At 40.4% G+C, this 14,337-nt stretch overlaps 1 protein-coding gene and 1 long non-coding RNA gene across 8 annotated transcripts in view; one reads left to right on the top strand and one right to left on the bottom strand.

The window, feature by feature from the left end:
- dlg3 (discs, large homolog 3 (Drosophila)) overlaps positions 1 to 14,337 on the top strand; it is an 80,423-nt gene that overhangs the window by 32,506 nt on the left and 33,580 nt on the right. The window lies entirely within an intron of this gene.
- Positions 885 to 9,321, bottom strand: LOC122880426. Its single transcript, XR_006378930.1, has 2 exons — positions 8,549 to 9,321; positions 885 to 1,451 (listed from the first exon to the last, which is right to left on the bottom strand). It is a non-coding gene; the product is annotated as an uncharacterized LOC122880426 (long non-coding RNA).

Here is a 14,337-nt window from a genome sequence, read left to right on the forward strand (position 1 = left end):
AAAAAATCTCTTTTATCCAAATGATCTAATGTAGTTTTTATATTCAGTGAAAAGAAAGAGCCACACAACCAAAATGACCCATATCTCAATATATTTGTAAGTAATATGTTATCTTAACCAATAGGAAAGATGGCCACAACTAAAAGAAATAAGAACCAGGTTGTGAAAAAATCCTTGCCTCGTTACACTCCATTTCCATCTTCAGTCTGACATTGCCTCCACTCTAACTGATTTCCGTGGGGGAGGGGATTCACTTTTCCCAAACCAATCACTAGAGACCAACATATCCACCTGAATCTAACATCATTTTAAGTTGACACTGAGGCGTGGCCATGCCAACATACTGGTTTGGAGCAGAGCGAAGTAGAAACAAACTACGAACGGGTGATATTGAGAATCTATTTTAATCGATTTAGAATAGTCTTGATAGCAGCGTCTATCTTGTCTACAGCGGTCGCCATTGTTGTTATTATTCCTCCTTGGTTCCGGCGCACGGCTTGACAACATTTGGGCAAACGCAGACTGTTAACAGACTGCTTGTATTTGATTCTTGCCTCATTGCACTGTGATTGCAGCCCTGTATTAGCGCATATAGCAATACTTGAAGAAACAATCAGCTGATATCTGTTTCTACAAAACTGTACTATTTTCTTTTACGTTAAGAAAATACATTTTCCTCCTCCACTAGGACCTATAAGGGGCATTTTATATTTGCAGCTACTTGGTATATGAACAGTATAGACATATATATTGTGACAGCATATGTTTGGCTCGCATGGACTTCCTGTTTTACCCCCACTGAGCAGACAAGATGAGAGTACAGCTAACATTTTCCAGACATATGTCTGTTGTATGTGCACAGAACCACAGACGACAACACTAAAACATATTTCCTCTGTTTATTATCAGTCATTATTTTCTATTAGTGAAAATCGACTCCATCTACCCACTGAGTTTGGAAAAACAGAAGCACACATCTCAATCTCAGAGACGGAGAGAGAGATAAAGATAGAGCATGGCCTCACCCTGTTACGGATATAAACAATACAAGCAATCCCAGCTTAATATCATACATCTTATTACATTGTTGAGTACATCTCTGCCTTGAAATTGCTTTTATGGATTTATTACTCTTTGTTTCCCTCTGTGTGTCTGTGCATTTTTGTTAATATTTCTTCACAATGTAACACAACCTTTTCCAATACCAAATCCAAAGCCAAATCCAAATTCTTCCTCACGTCATTTAGTGCCTTTACTTGTGTAGATTACAGTTGTAAATGGTCTTATGTAGCATGAACTTCAGAGCAATATGGACATGGTGTGCGTGAAATCACCTATAGCTTTCTGGATGGATGTTTTAATGGCTGAAGTTGGGTTTATGGTTTGTTGCCATCTTGCCAGTGGTATGGAAAGCAGCAGCCACCACGGCTGAGTGTGATAGGCCTAGCCACCTGTCAATCAAATAAACACACAGCCTCGTAATGAACCAGTAATTCTCAAAATCACCAACAGCACATAGGCAAATGGAGGTGACATGGTATTAGCTTTTTAGACTCTAATTTCTTGTTGGAGAAAACGTTTATTGTAAATTTTTTACAAGCTGGGTTTTCTGTTTTCTTAGTTTCAGGGTATAGCACATGGTTAGCGGGCAGTGGTCCAACCTTTCACTTGGCAGCCACACTTCATGTTATTATCTTTATGTTTTGGTGTATCAGCTTTATGTGTTGGCTTTTGTGATTGTTTTAGCTTGCTGTCAAAGAAGTTTTGCATAATTAAGTTTATGTTTGGCAGTGTGACTATGGAATGCTCAACTACAAGAACCAGTAATACCTTACTATATGAAGGCTGATACTATAAAGTAATCCTCAAACCAACAAGATTATGATAAACAATACCTGAGAGCAAGACATGTATGTTTATGGTGGATGTTTAACATGTTTTATGGTAAATGTCTAATTAGAAATCTAAGTAAGATTTGAAATTGCATCTCTATTCTGAGATTCTTTTAATGTATGAAGTGAATAACCAGTTTTGAGGGAAAAAATGGAAAGCTCCTAGTTGATTACTAGGCCAGACGGATTTTTTTAGAAAAGTTTCAGCAAAAAAAATAAAAATTCACACTTAATAACAAACCACATCCATTAAGTACAGTATGACACAAGCTATCATATCAGTCTTTCTTAAGAATACAATATCATGTCATTTGCAAATTTCTTAGACCTGTCCATCTTTGAACTAATAATAATTATTTGCTGAGTCTGTACTGCATTCTTTTGTAAATTCAAACCTGTTTTATTGTCACCTCAGAAAACACCCTAATATGTGTAGATTGTGGTGTCCGTAGATGCTCATGAGGCATTTTGACAAAATTTGATAGCAATACTCTCAAATAGAAGTTTGCATTCCCAATACCTGATTCTACAGAATATACTCCAGATTGCACTGCACAAACCTACATTACTTAATAGGAAAACGGCTCTCCCTTCTCTCCCACTGCTGTAGAAACTTTTATTTGCAAGAACAATTGCCCAAATGTTCAGTGGGGAAAAAAACAACTAAAATCTTGACACAAATGCTATAAGCTACAATGACTTTTTTAGACATATTATAGGACTATTTTCTGTTATCGTAAACAGCGGTTTAAAAGGTCAACTGTTGCCATTCAACAATGAAAGAGAGTTGCTTTTAAGTCCCACAAGCTGAGACATGTGAGAAAAGAACAAAGCCGACATTTGTGTTTTAATGTGCTTTACATGGCAGCTGGAAATAAGTCAGAACACATTGTTCTGAAACGCTATTGCCATGTCTGCTTCAGCATATATGAAGCTGCAAGACACTGTGCTCTGGGCTGGATGGGCTCGACTAGATTAGTACCGTAACTGTTAAAGTACACACACACAAAAACTGTCAGACCCTAATGTTTCTTCATGATCACACAGATGAAGGATTAATGCTTTTGAACCTCATAAATAAATGTCAGCTGCTGAGTGACCTAACTATCCATATGACAAAAATGCATTGATATTTTGAAGAAAATACAAGCTTAGCAGCATTGTACAGTGTCGAGAACTTTATAAGCTGATACCGAGGATGAGTCTATGTTGAAGGCTTTGTCATTGATACAGCAACTTTGCAAAAATATGTTAATGTGCTAACTGCTTTGCCAAATACCTTTTGGAGGAAACATAATTTCCTTTTTTTAGCAATATTTTTTCCAGTCCAGGATATTTGATGTTCTCATATTGCACAAAGGTTATAGGGAGGATGTCGTGGATGAGCGCTGAGTTGTACGAAGCACATGACTTTGACTCCGGAGACCAGAATTTGCATCCTGCATCCCACTTGTAATGCTTAGGCAACTGAAACAGCTGGTTACATGTAGGGAAACCTTGTCATTTTGGTTAAATATCTTTTCCTAACCTTAAACAAGTGCTTAGGTTGCCTAAACATAACTCTAAAAATGTTAAAGGAATAGACATTTTGGGAAATATATATATTTGCTTGTTGATGAGAGGTTTGATACCACTCTCATATCTGTACGTTAGATATGAAGCTACCGCCAGCAGATTAGCTATCTTAATTTAGTTATCTTAGCTTATTTTAGCATAAAGACTGGAAGCAGTAGGAAACAGCTGGCTCTGTCCAGAGGAAAAAAAATCTGCCAACCATTACCTGTAAAGCTCACTAATTAACACTCATATATATTAAGCTTGTTTAATTTGTGCTGGTAGGCTGATTTTTTTTTCCCTGTTTGGCTAGCTGTTTTCCCCTGTTTCCAGTCTATAAGCTAAGTTGACCTTCTCCTGCATCTAGCTTAGTGCACGGACATGAGAGTGGTATCAATCTTATACTAATAATCTCAAACTATATATTTAATCATGCTTTAGTTAGCAGGAGTATTGTATGGTAAACAATAAGGAATACAGCATGTTGACAGTGAACATTTTGCAGCTGTTCAGTATGAACATTTTGCATTGGCAGTGAACAGCATGCAGTTGCATTAAATACACACTTTTTGTTGTTATGTTGATAAAAAAAGATGTAATCCAGCTAGTGTTATGTTTCCTAAAAAATGCAAATTTGGTGCATTCTGATTGGTGTCATATCGATTGCCATATGTCATAAAAATGCTCAGTTCTGTGTTCAGAATGTCGAGGAAAGCAGCAACACAGAGCCCTCCCCGATTCTGAACAAGTGAGTGTCTTTTCAGTTGTCAGTTTGGGCTGTGATGATGCAAGAGAGGAGGGGATGCATGGGGGGGGTGTCAGGGGAGGAAAGGAGCAGAGAGGGAGGGATGGGAAGGGGGAGAAAGAGAGGAAGAAATGAGAGGTGTGGCGTAAAGAAAATTATGAGAGAAAGGGAAGGAGGGAGGGGGGAATGGAGCATGTGCTCAGACACAGCCCTGTGTGTTGCCATGGTGCAGGCTCAGTCAGAGCTGCACAGTAGCTTTACTGCTCAGCTAGCTAATTATCCACTGACTGCAATATTGATACGCAGGCGGCCAAAGCCTTCTGGATTTCCAAGAGCTTTATTTGATTGCCGCACTGACACACGAGTACGAGTCAAGGAAGAATTTATCTATTTATATGTAGAAAAATGTATCTTAAGATGACAACACCAACTACAAATGCATTCTGAAAATGTGCTGTAGGTATGTGGTGAACAGCGTTATTGAACGTTGTAGTGGTGCTCTGCTGTGTCAGCCATGCCACTTGTGTAATATAAAGAGCTCTTCCAGCCCAGAGCTTCATTGTCCGTAGACTGTCGCTGCTTACTGAGAGCCTGCAGATCCTGATCAGCCTGCTTATAAATCCCAATATGGGCCATTGTGGATTAATATTCACCATTAAAATTTCCAATTATGTAATCAGCCAAATCCAAGCCCTGCATTTGCTCACTAGAATATCTCAGCAGGCAGGAATGAGTGGGGGAGGGGGGATCTGAATGAGAGGAATGATGCAACATCAGTCCATGCACATAGAATTCAAGGAAATTTGTGTTTTTGTTTAAATAACGATATTAGGGGGTTGAAGAAACTCGGCCTGTCATTCCTACTGCAATAATGTTTAGTGTAACCAAGTGAGGTGTGTCTTTCAGTAGATGCCAAGAAGTTGTGATCCTCAGGAAATCAAATGATCTTTTTTCTCTTTTTTGCATATTGGAGTAATTTTTATACAAACACTGACATACACCTTGTCAAAGTATCCATTACGTTTGATTATGTGATAAAATGTAAAGTCAGTCCATGTTCATTTTCCAGTTTTGATCCTGTGGAACTATTTGACTCAGTGATAAGCAATTTTGATTGTAAAAAGTGCAGACAAATCCTCCTTGAAATTTAAATCCTGTTTTAATCTCATGGTATTGTTTGTTTAAAACTACTCTCAACTCAATACTTATAAGCTTGTTGATTTCATTGTCAATGAGCTGCTTTGCTATCAAATAAGACAAGTTTTATTCACAAAATTAAAATTTGTTAATAAAGAAAATTAAAGACGCTTTGAGACTGAAGGACAGTGCAACATTACAAATTTACAAAAATTATTTTGTAGCTTCTGTCTGGTTACAGAACTGCTCACACTCGCGAAATGTTGAATTAATGCAGCAACTAATGATCTTGCTGTGCTTTAGGAAATTGTGATTTGTTTTTGACTATTGTCTGAGATTTTATAGACCAATCAGTTAATCAGGTAAATAACCATCAGAATAATCCATGATGAAAATAATTGTTAATTGCAGCCCTAACCATTTCCATTATGTATTAATATATCAATTATTAATTAATTGTGAAAAAAAGTGAAAATGCCCAGCCGAAAAAAAACGAAAATAAACTGAAAGATATCAATGACAATGACAATGATAAAACAGAGACAAGCAGCAAATCCTCACATTTAAGAAGTTGGAACCAACAAATGTTTCTGTCAGTCGACTAATTAATGAAGTAATTACTTCAGCACTACAGCTATCTATTCGGACCATCATGTAAGCTATGTTTCAGTTTCAGGGAGGATAACCACTCATGCATTTTATATTGATACTCTCTGAAACTGACAACTGCTGTTTATCTTAGTGCATTCACATTGTTTTTTTATGGCTAGAGTCCATATATTCTGTCCAACGGAACACGTTTGTTGTGTTTTGACAGCCAGCTGGTATACTGTGTTTCATCACAGGAACCTCTGTTAAAAGTGTTCCAGCCTTAAAGGTTTGAGTGTTTTCAGATCAGTGTTTGTGTCATCTCTCCAGTCCAATAAGGTGGCTGCTCTAATCTCGGCAGAGACGCGTTCTTTAGAGACGCGTGTGTCATGCCTGAACACAACCCGAGGTGGGCAGAGAAGAAGGGCAAATCTGGACCCTCGACAGGAGGCAGATTGATTTGGCAATCACCAAAGTGCTACAAACGTTTAAAACAATGCCCTGTTTTTCCCTCTGCTGTTTGGCGCTAAATACATCAGCATATGGATAAATGTGCTCATGTATTCATAACTATCACAGGGAAACTAGAGGCACGGCTCTTGTTTCTGTAGCCTCACCCGTTGTCCTACTTACTGTAATTCTTCATCACTTTCAACACCTACACTTATTGTGAGCCAAAACTCGGCAAGGGTAGTGAATGGAGATATGTGAATATGTAGGCGTTCCCGAGTGGAGCTTATAGAACAGCATGAAACCTCAACCATGACAGGAGGATCTCTGCTGCTGTTTGTAGAGACAGGCTGAGCCTTCTGGGAGGGTGGGACGAATGGTTTTCATTGGGCTTTGGGTCAAAGTTAGCCTTGTTATTTTCACTGAAGTATTTTTACAGTGGTGTAGTTTTGTCAGTAGTTTTATTGCTGTCTCATGATTTGGATTTCCATTTATTCAAGTCCAAAATATAGTTTAAAGAAACAGTTAATTAAGAATTATTACTATTAATTAGATTGCTGAAGTTCACTTGTGATTGAAGGCTTGTGATGTAAAGGGCCTTTAAAGGAAATAAGAGAAAAATATCCTCTCTTTTTTTTTTGCAATGATATGCATCAGATGGGTTTAAGGATCACTGTGGCCTTGGGGGAAAGTGTTTGTTACATCACTGGGTTCACGAAGCAGAATCACAGTCCAATGTTCCCAATTAAAAGAAACGAATAAGTCTAAAATTGGAAGGGCCTAATTGCAGCTCAGAAGATTGTGTTCTGGGGTGCTCAGGAAAAGAATGAGGAAAATGAAGGTGAATCAGAGCAAAGTGAAACAGAGCAGAAAGCTCTCACTAAAAACATGCAGAGCATTGTGGACCATGCTGTGTGTTTTCTGGTAGTAACTTGTTTCAGATTGTTAATTTTATGTGGATCCCTTTTAGCAGCAATGAGATACTTCTCTGAGAGTTCCCGTAGTCAATAGGTTTGGGATGTAAGGAGAGAGTTAAGACTAACAGAGGCAGCAGGAGGCAGCTTGATGTCATTTTAACGGAATAGTTTAACATTTTGGGAAATCCACTCATTCGCTTTTTGGCAGAGAGTTAGATGATGAAGATTGATGCCACTCTCATATCTGTCTGGTAAATACAGCCAGCACTGGCTTAGCTTAGCACAAACACTGGGAACAGTGGGAAAAAGCTAGCCTGGCTCTGTCCATTAACAAAATCCAACTACCAGCACCTTTAAAGCTCATTAATTATAACGCCATATCTTGTTTGTTGAATCCTTTCAAAAAACCAAGTGTAAAAATGACAAATAGTCAATTTACAAGAGGTTGTGTGCTGTACTATTTCTTTGCTGGGAGCGGTAACTTCCTGGAGTCTCTGCTGGTTGCCTGGCAACTGCTGCCAGCCAGGAACCCACACATACCCCCTCGTAAAAACATCAAATTGATGTTTTGAAACTTTGGTTTTTGTACAGACTAAACAAACAAGGTATAATATTTTAATTAGTAAGCTTTAGAGGTACTGGTAGGCAGATTTTTGTTACCTTTTGAGAGAGCCAGGCTAACTGTTTTCCCCTGTTTCGAGTCTTTATGCTATGCTATGCTAAGCTAACTGTCTGATGGCTGTGATATCAATCCTCTCATCTAACGCTCTAAAGCAAATAAGCTAATTTCCCTTAATGTAAAACTATTGCTTTAATACAGTAAGGCTTGCTTTGTGATTATAGGTTATAAATGTGACATTTTATAGAATTTCAAGAGACTAAGATGTAAAGTGATATGCAATTATGACAGCTGTTTTAAAGCAGTTTCTCGGTGGGCACTGATATATTCAAGTCAAGTCCATTTTATTTGTATTGCCCAAAATCACAAAACACAAATTCCTTAGAGGGCTTTACAATCTGCACAGTATACAATCTACCCTTAGACCTGCAGTTTGGATAGGGAAAACTCCCCCAAAAAACCCTTTAATGAAAAAAAAAGAAATACATTACATTGCATCTATAATTTCTAACTCTACTCATGCACTCCTCCACTTACTGCCTCCCGTAGTTGCTCCTTGCTATCTCCAGAACTGATAGTAGTGGTCTCTAATAAAGATGTAAATATTCTGAAAGCATATAGATTAATTGCTCAATGCTTTTCTTACCTGTTAGTGGCTGTTTGTATAGTGAAATGTCTCATCTTGTCATGTCAAAATAAGCAACACCATCAGCATGTTCACAGCGTCACACAGCATACACAAACAAACCAAAAAAATTAAGATGAATTCTAATAAATAAAGCTTTTCTCCAAAATGACAGCTGAATAATACACCCTTGTTGACTGAGGAGGCAATGTGACAGTGGTGAAAGCATCAAAATGGCAGCACTCAGTTGTGTGCGGTTGTGCACTGTCACCGGTACTCAGCGCAGGATCCAAAACACCAGAGAGGAACAAGCTTAGCAGCTCTCTCAGCTTAGCAACAAGGGGTAGCAACTAGTCAAGAGCTGTGAGGTAACATGCTGCAGTGACCTCTGATGTAGAGGAAGCAGTGGGGGCGGGATTATGTGAAGCATACTGATGACACTCACACATGACAGGCTTCCTTCATTATGGAGCCGTGCCACAGCACAATTGGTAATTTAGCTGTTACTTTGTGATTGAGCCTCCTGGTGTTGGCTGTGTGATCGTGAGACCAGTGACTGATGTGAATTAGCAGTACAGTAATTGACATAACAATGTATCTGGATTAAAAGACAATAATGATTATTGACAGTTTATATTTTTGCAACAGCAAACTTTAGCGCAGCAGTTGACTGTGGCCGGGGGGGGGTGCACCTGCAGTTCTTTCACCCACTCATTAGCAGCAACATTCAAAAGGCAGGAATGACTCAATCAGAGAGATAACAATGAGACATCACTCACAATGTTGCTTACATACATGTACAGCACTTCATAGCAAAGAATAGTGCTGAACTGGGTAGTCGGGTATTTTTTTGGGAATCAATTAATAGATCAGTCTGCAACCCTTTTGATCAAGTCACTAGTACACACAGACACAGACACTGTCATTTTCAAACCTGATCACTTGTCAGCAGACTTGTAGAAGGCCTTCTCGAGCAACACTGTTATGAATATTCGTTACACTAAGTACTTTTCCCTCTGTGGCTGCACTTGTGAAGGTCAAACTAGCCAGCTCTCATTTGGAGCTGCTCAGCATGACAGAGAGGTAAGCCAGAGCATGCTTTTGTAATATTACATAAAGATGAGGAGGGAGCGCTGCTGACAGCTGTGACAGGCTATTAATTATGGTTTCATGAATGTGCGTCTGTGGTGTGCGTTGGGTTTGGGAGAGGGGGGCAACACAGTCACAATGCTCAATCATAGCCATCAAATCAGAAAACTTTGAGCTTTAACGGGGCCATTTTATGGGTGAACTAATTGATTTCCTTGTGTCCGCCTTATTGAAATGAATGCCTGCATTCAGCTGGCGTTGTTGCAGGAGAAAAGGAGCAGATGACCTTTACCGCTATGGGATTTTCTTTATTACATCTAGTTATTTCGCCATTGTCCCTGACAAAGAATGCAACATTGGGTTTTAACGGCATCTGCGAGTAAAACATATCTCGCTGTCATGTGTTCATTCTTTCTCAGCTCCATTCGTCTGTCACTTCTTCTCTCACCTTGCCTCTCTCCTTCCTTCTTCCCTCCGGCACAGGGGCCACAGCGTGAATAAGATGTTGGGTGCATGGTAATTGAGTAGGTATTGATTGGACTGCAGCGTGGCCTACGAGAGGCCAATGAGAGCCAGGGGATCAGAGCAGCACTGACTGCGTCTCTCATCCCACATTCTGCAGAAAAACATAAACGCAGGATCACTTGAGGCATCAGAAAACAGAGGAACATTACATTTTTAGATAACATAAGCACGTCATAGCACGCCTTGTTCTCTGACTGAAGGCCCAGGAAGCGCTTCCTTCAGCCTTGGCTGTATCATTTGACTGACTGGGTGCATCATCTGTGAGGGGCTGACTGTCATATTTCACTGTGATATCACCACTGGCGAGAGAGGAACTGATGTGGAAATGTTTGCTAAGGAGGAAGGGGTTATTGCCCTGTCAGCATGCCGTCACTGTGCACATGCTGAACCCTCTTGTTCTTCCCCTCCGTTCTACTTGCGAGGAAGAGGAGGGTTTGAAAACACAACAAGTAATGCTGACAGGTGAAGAAGAAAGCCAGGGTTTAACTTTTCTAAGGGGTGACATTATTGTCATCGGCAGGGATGCAGATGCATCCGCTTGTGTACACATTGTGCAGGATATACTAACATTTTTTGAAATTCTACATAAAATTAAATTATGATGTTTTCTTGTCAGGGTCTGTTTTGTTTTTGATGACCAACTGCAGCATGTTTTTTTTTTTTGCCAAACATACATACGAGAGAGGCCGTGAAAGTCTAATAAAACAATTAAAGAAAAGAAGGTTTCACATTTTGGGAAATACACTTGTTTGCCTTCTTGCCGAAAGATAGATTATTGATACCACTCACATGTCAGTACAGTAAATATGAAGCTACCCCCAGCATCCAGCTGTCTTAGCTTAGCATAAAGACTGGAAACAGGGGGAAACAACTAGCCTGGCTCTGTCCAAAGGTGAAAAAACTCTCGCTTAAAGCAGTAAATTGTTATTTTTACACTTCATTTTTTGCACAGATTAAACAAACAAGATACAAAGTGTTACTTAGTGAGCTTTAGATGTGCTGGTAGGTGGATTTTATTACCTTTGGTTAGAGCCAAGCTAGCTGTTTCCTCCTGCTTCCAGTTATTATGCTAAGCTAAGTTAGCCGGCTGCTGGCAGTAGCTTCATATTTACCGTACAGATATAAAAGTGGTATCAATCTTCTCATCTAACTCTGGGCAAGAAAGCAAATAAGCGTATTTCCCAAAATGTCAAACCTTTTCCTTTAACCTAGATGATATACAGTATATCTACGTGTGTGTCAAATGGTCAAGATTCACTTCATTCAAATCTCTTCTCCTGACTTCACTGCCGTAATGTCATTTTTGAGCACAGCTTCTCTCCATTTAACTGTGTGTGTGTGTGTGTGTGTGTGTGTGTGTGTGTGTGTGTGTGTGTGTGTGTGTGTGTGTGTGTGTGATGTGGATAGGCAGCACTGAAGGCAGTCAGGCACATCCAGCCCATGGCCACGCATGTGCGAGCACAGAGCCGCATAAACTGCAGTGAGAGCCCCAAGAGGTGAAGCAGGGGGAGGTGACTAAGTGGGCTTGCCGGCCAATACTGTGCAAGCACCGGTTACCATGGGAACACATTGATTATTTAACAATTTGGATGAAGCCTGTGCCCTGCACTTGCCAAGGTTCAATGGGAGTCTTAGTGGCTTTGCTATCCCGAGGGTCTGCAGCCAAGTGAGTGTTGTGTGGTGCAATGCCACCGGGACATGATACACATCCACCGTGATGCTGAGGGACAAGAGACAGACACACAATCTCAACTGACAGAAGAGCAAGATGATAGATTGATGAATAAGAAATTATTATGAACAGATGGGTGGATGAGATGAGGAAGTGAGAGAAAGAAAGCACAGAATTTTCATCACATTTGGTGGTCAATGGGGACTTGTTGTAATGATCTCATGCTGGGAAAGCAGTCTGGACTCATTGTCATTGTGTGTACATGAGGTCTTTGTGTCCAGTATGCTCACTTGCTTCCATGCCTCAGCCTATGTGTATGGGTGTCCATATAGTGCCAAAGCTACTGTAACCCTGAACGCTGCATTGCAGGTGGGCAGAAATAAAGAACAACAACCGTCTGTGAAAACAGCCTTTACTGATTAATGTTTTGAATCAAAAGGAAATAAAGGGATTTTATGGTAATCATATCCAGATTTTGTTAATTCCTGCCATATCTGTCAGTCCCACACGAGTAATATACAGAGCTGTTTTTAAATCTTTTGGGGCCACTCTCAAGACGACACCATTTACACCTGGATAAGGAAAAACGCTTGTTAATGCCATGTGTAAATGCTCGCAGGACATGTTGTGATCAGATCGTCTGGCTCGCATTGTGATCAGATCTTAGCCAGGTGTAAATGCTGTCCATACAGCATGGCCACATTATTAAGAATAAAAACCACCCAGTAAGTTGAAAGGTCACCTTATTCCTCCTCTTCCTGCTAGCTTGGGCAAACCTGGCCAAAGCTACAAGTAGTAGCAATAGCCAGCAAGTCTTCCCTCGCAAAAAAGTAACACCCATCCATGGCATTGCTTTCTCTGGGACCCGCCAAGTCCACCTGCTCTGCCTAACTAATTTTCATGTTGAAATCCAATTACATGCAGGCAGAATCAAAATAACAAGAATGCTTATTGCCAGGTGTAAATGCAAACGCCCGTGGATTGGATGTCATTATCCAGATAATGAATATAGACACAGATCACATGTTAATACCAGCTGTAAATGAGGCCATCTTGTCAAATTGTCCTTGAGGGCTAGTCCAAGTCAAGTGACACGTCTCCGAATGCTGATCATTGTGGCATTTGAACATTTTCCTTTCAAAGCTGATAATAGTGTTTTTACTAAGCAGAGACCTTGTGCTTTCAATACAGAGGGATAATAATTAAAATGTCATGCTGTGTGACCATGTACGGCCTGTCGCTGTCTTATTTATCTTTGGTTGTTCCAGGATTTTACCAAGTCAAGTCTCAAGTCTTCATTTTTTAAAATTTAGTCTGACTCAAGTCCAAGTCTCCAGGCTCAAGTCTACAGATCTGGTACTGTACCGCATCTGCAACCTTTTACTGCCTCACCAATGAATCTCTTCAAGTTATCTGACCCAAATTCACCTGCAACACACTGACAGACATTCCCATCCCCTCCTGGGTTGACATCAATCTGTAAGAGACTGCTTTGGTCTTGTGATCCTCAAACTGCCTCCCATGGTAGGAAAATCCAGATACTGTAAGTTAGTTTTTGCCCCCTGCTCGTTGTCTGAGGGCCTATCGTAGCACAGAAAGATCCTACCTCCAGGATGTGTCATAAACTTCAGTGGTGGTCAAATCTTATGGTCTTTAATCAGCTGACTTCCTTCTCTGGACAGCAGGTTAACGTAAAAGCAGGTTACCGGCAATCCCGAGGAGGAGGGGTAATCCGACCTAATTCGAGTTATCTGAGTAAATTGCTACATTCTAAACAAACTCATGTTGAGATTATCTTCCATTATTCCTTTTTGTTTGCTTGTTATGTGAGATTCAGATAGAGGGATTACGCAGCGATCCCAGGCCAGGATAATACTGCTGTTTTCTACGACTGATGGGTTTATTGTCTTTCAGCTGGACTTGTAGGTTCAGTGATCCCATTGGGCAGCATTGGTCCACTATGATACTTACGATAAGCACTGCAGGCATTATACTGTAGCAGGTGTGTTTTGTGACATGTGGTCTCAGTAGTGGATTCAGTAGCTTAGTCTGTCAGTCACCAAGGGACAAAAGTAGCCAACGTATTCCCCTGTGTTGCCCTCAGGCTGTGGTTCATATCATTTCTTGCTGTACAGGCTTTGGTTTCAGGGTTTTCATTCACAATAGACTGTCACTAACATGGCTGCTGTGCACCCATAATACAGATGCATTTACTATTAAACCCTCTGCTGGATTTGAGGCAAGTGTTGGGGTCTAAGATGAATGGAGGGGGGTACAAAGCATTCATGAGAAATTTGCAGATACAAGCACAGACGTGAGCATCTGTTAGTCCATATGCGGATTACAGCAAAGGCCTGATTGTGCTGACTGAGGTGGGGTGGGGGGTGGGGTGGGGGGTGGGGGTGCAGCCACAGCTGTCCAGAGTCATAGCACATCACCACCGAGTGGTACAGGTCAAATCTACAGCTCCTGTTTATATGGAGAGCAATGAGGTGATGAATGATTTTGATCAAAGGATATCAGA

The sequence above is a fragment of the Siniperca chuatsi genome, linkage group LG8 (assembly GCF_020085105.1).
Source record: "Siniperca chuatsi isolate FFG_IHB_CAS linkage group LG8, ASM2008510v1, whole genome shotgun sequence".
Lineage (NCBI taxonomy): Eukaryota > Metazoa > Chordata > Actinopteri > Centrarchiformes > Sinipercidae > Siniperca > Siniperca chuatsi.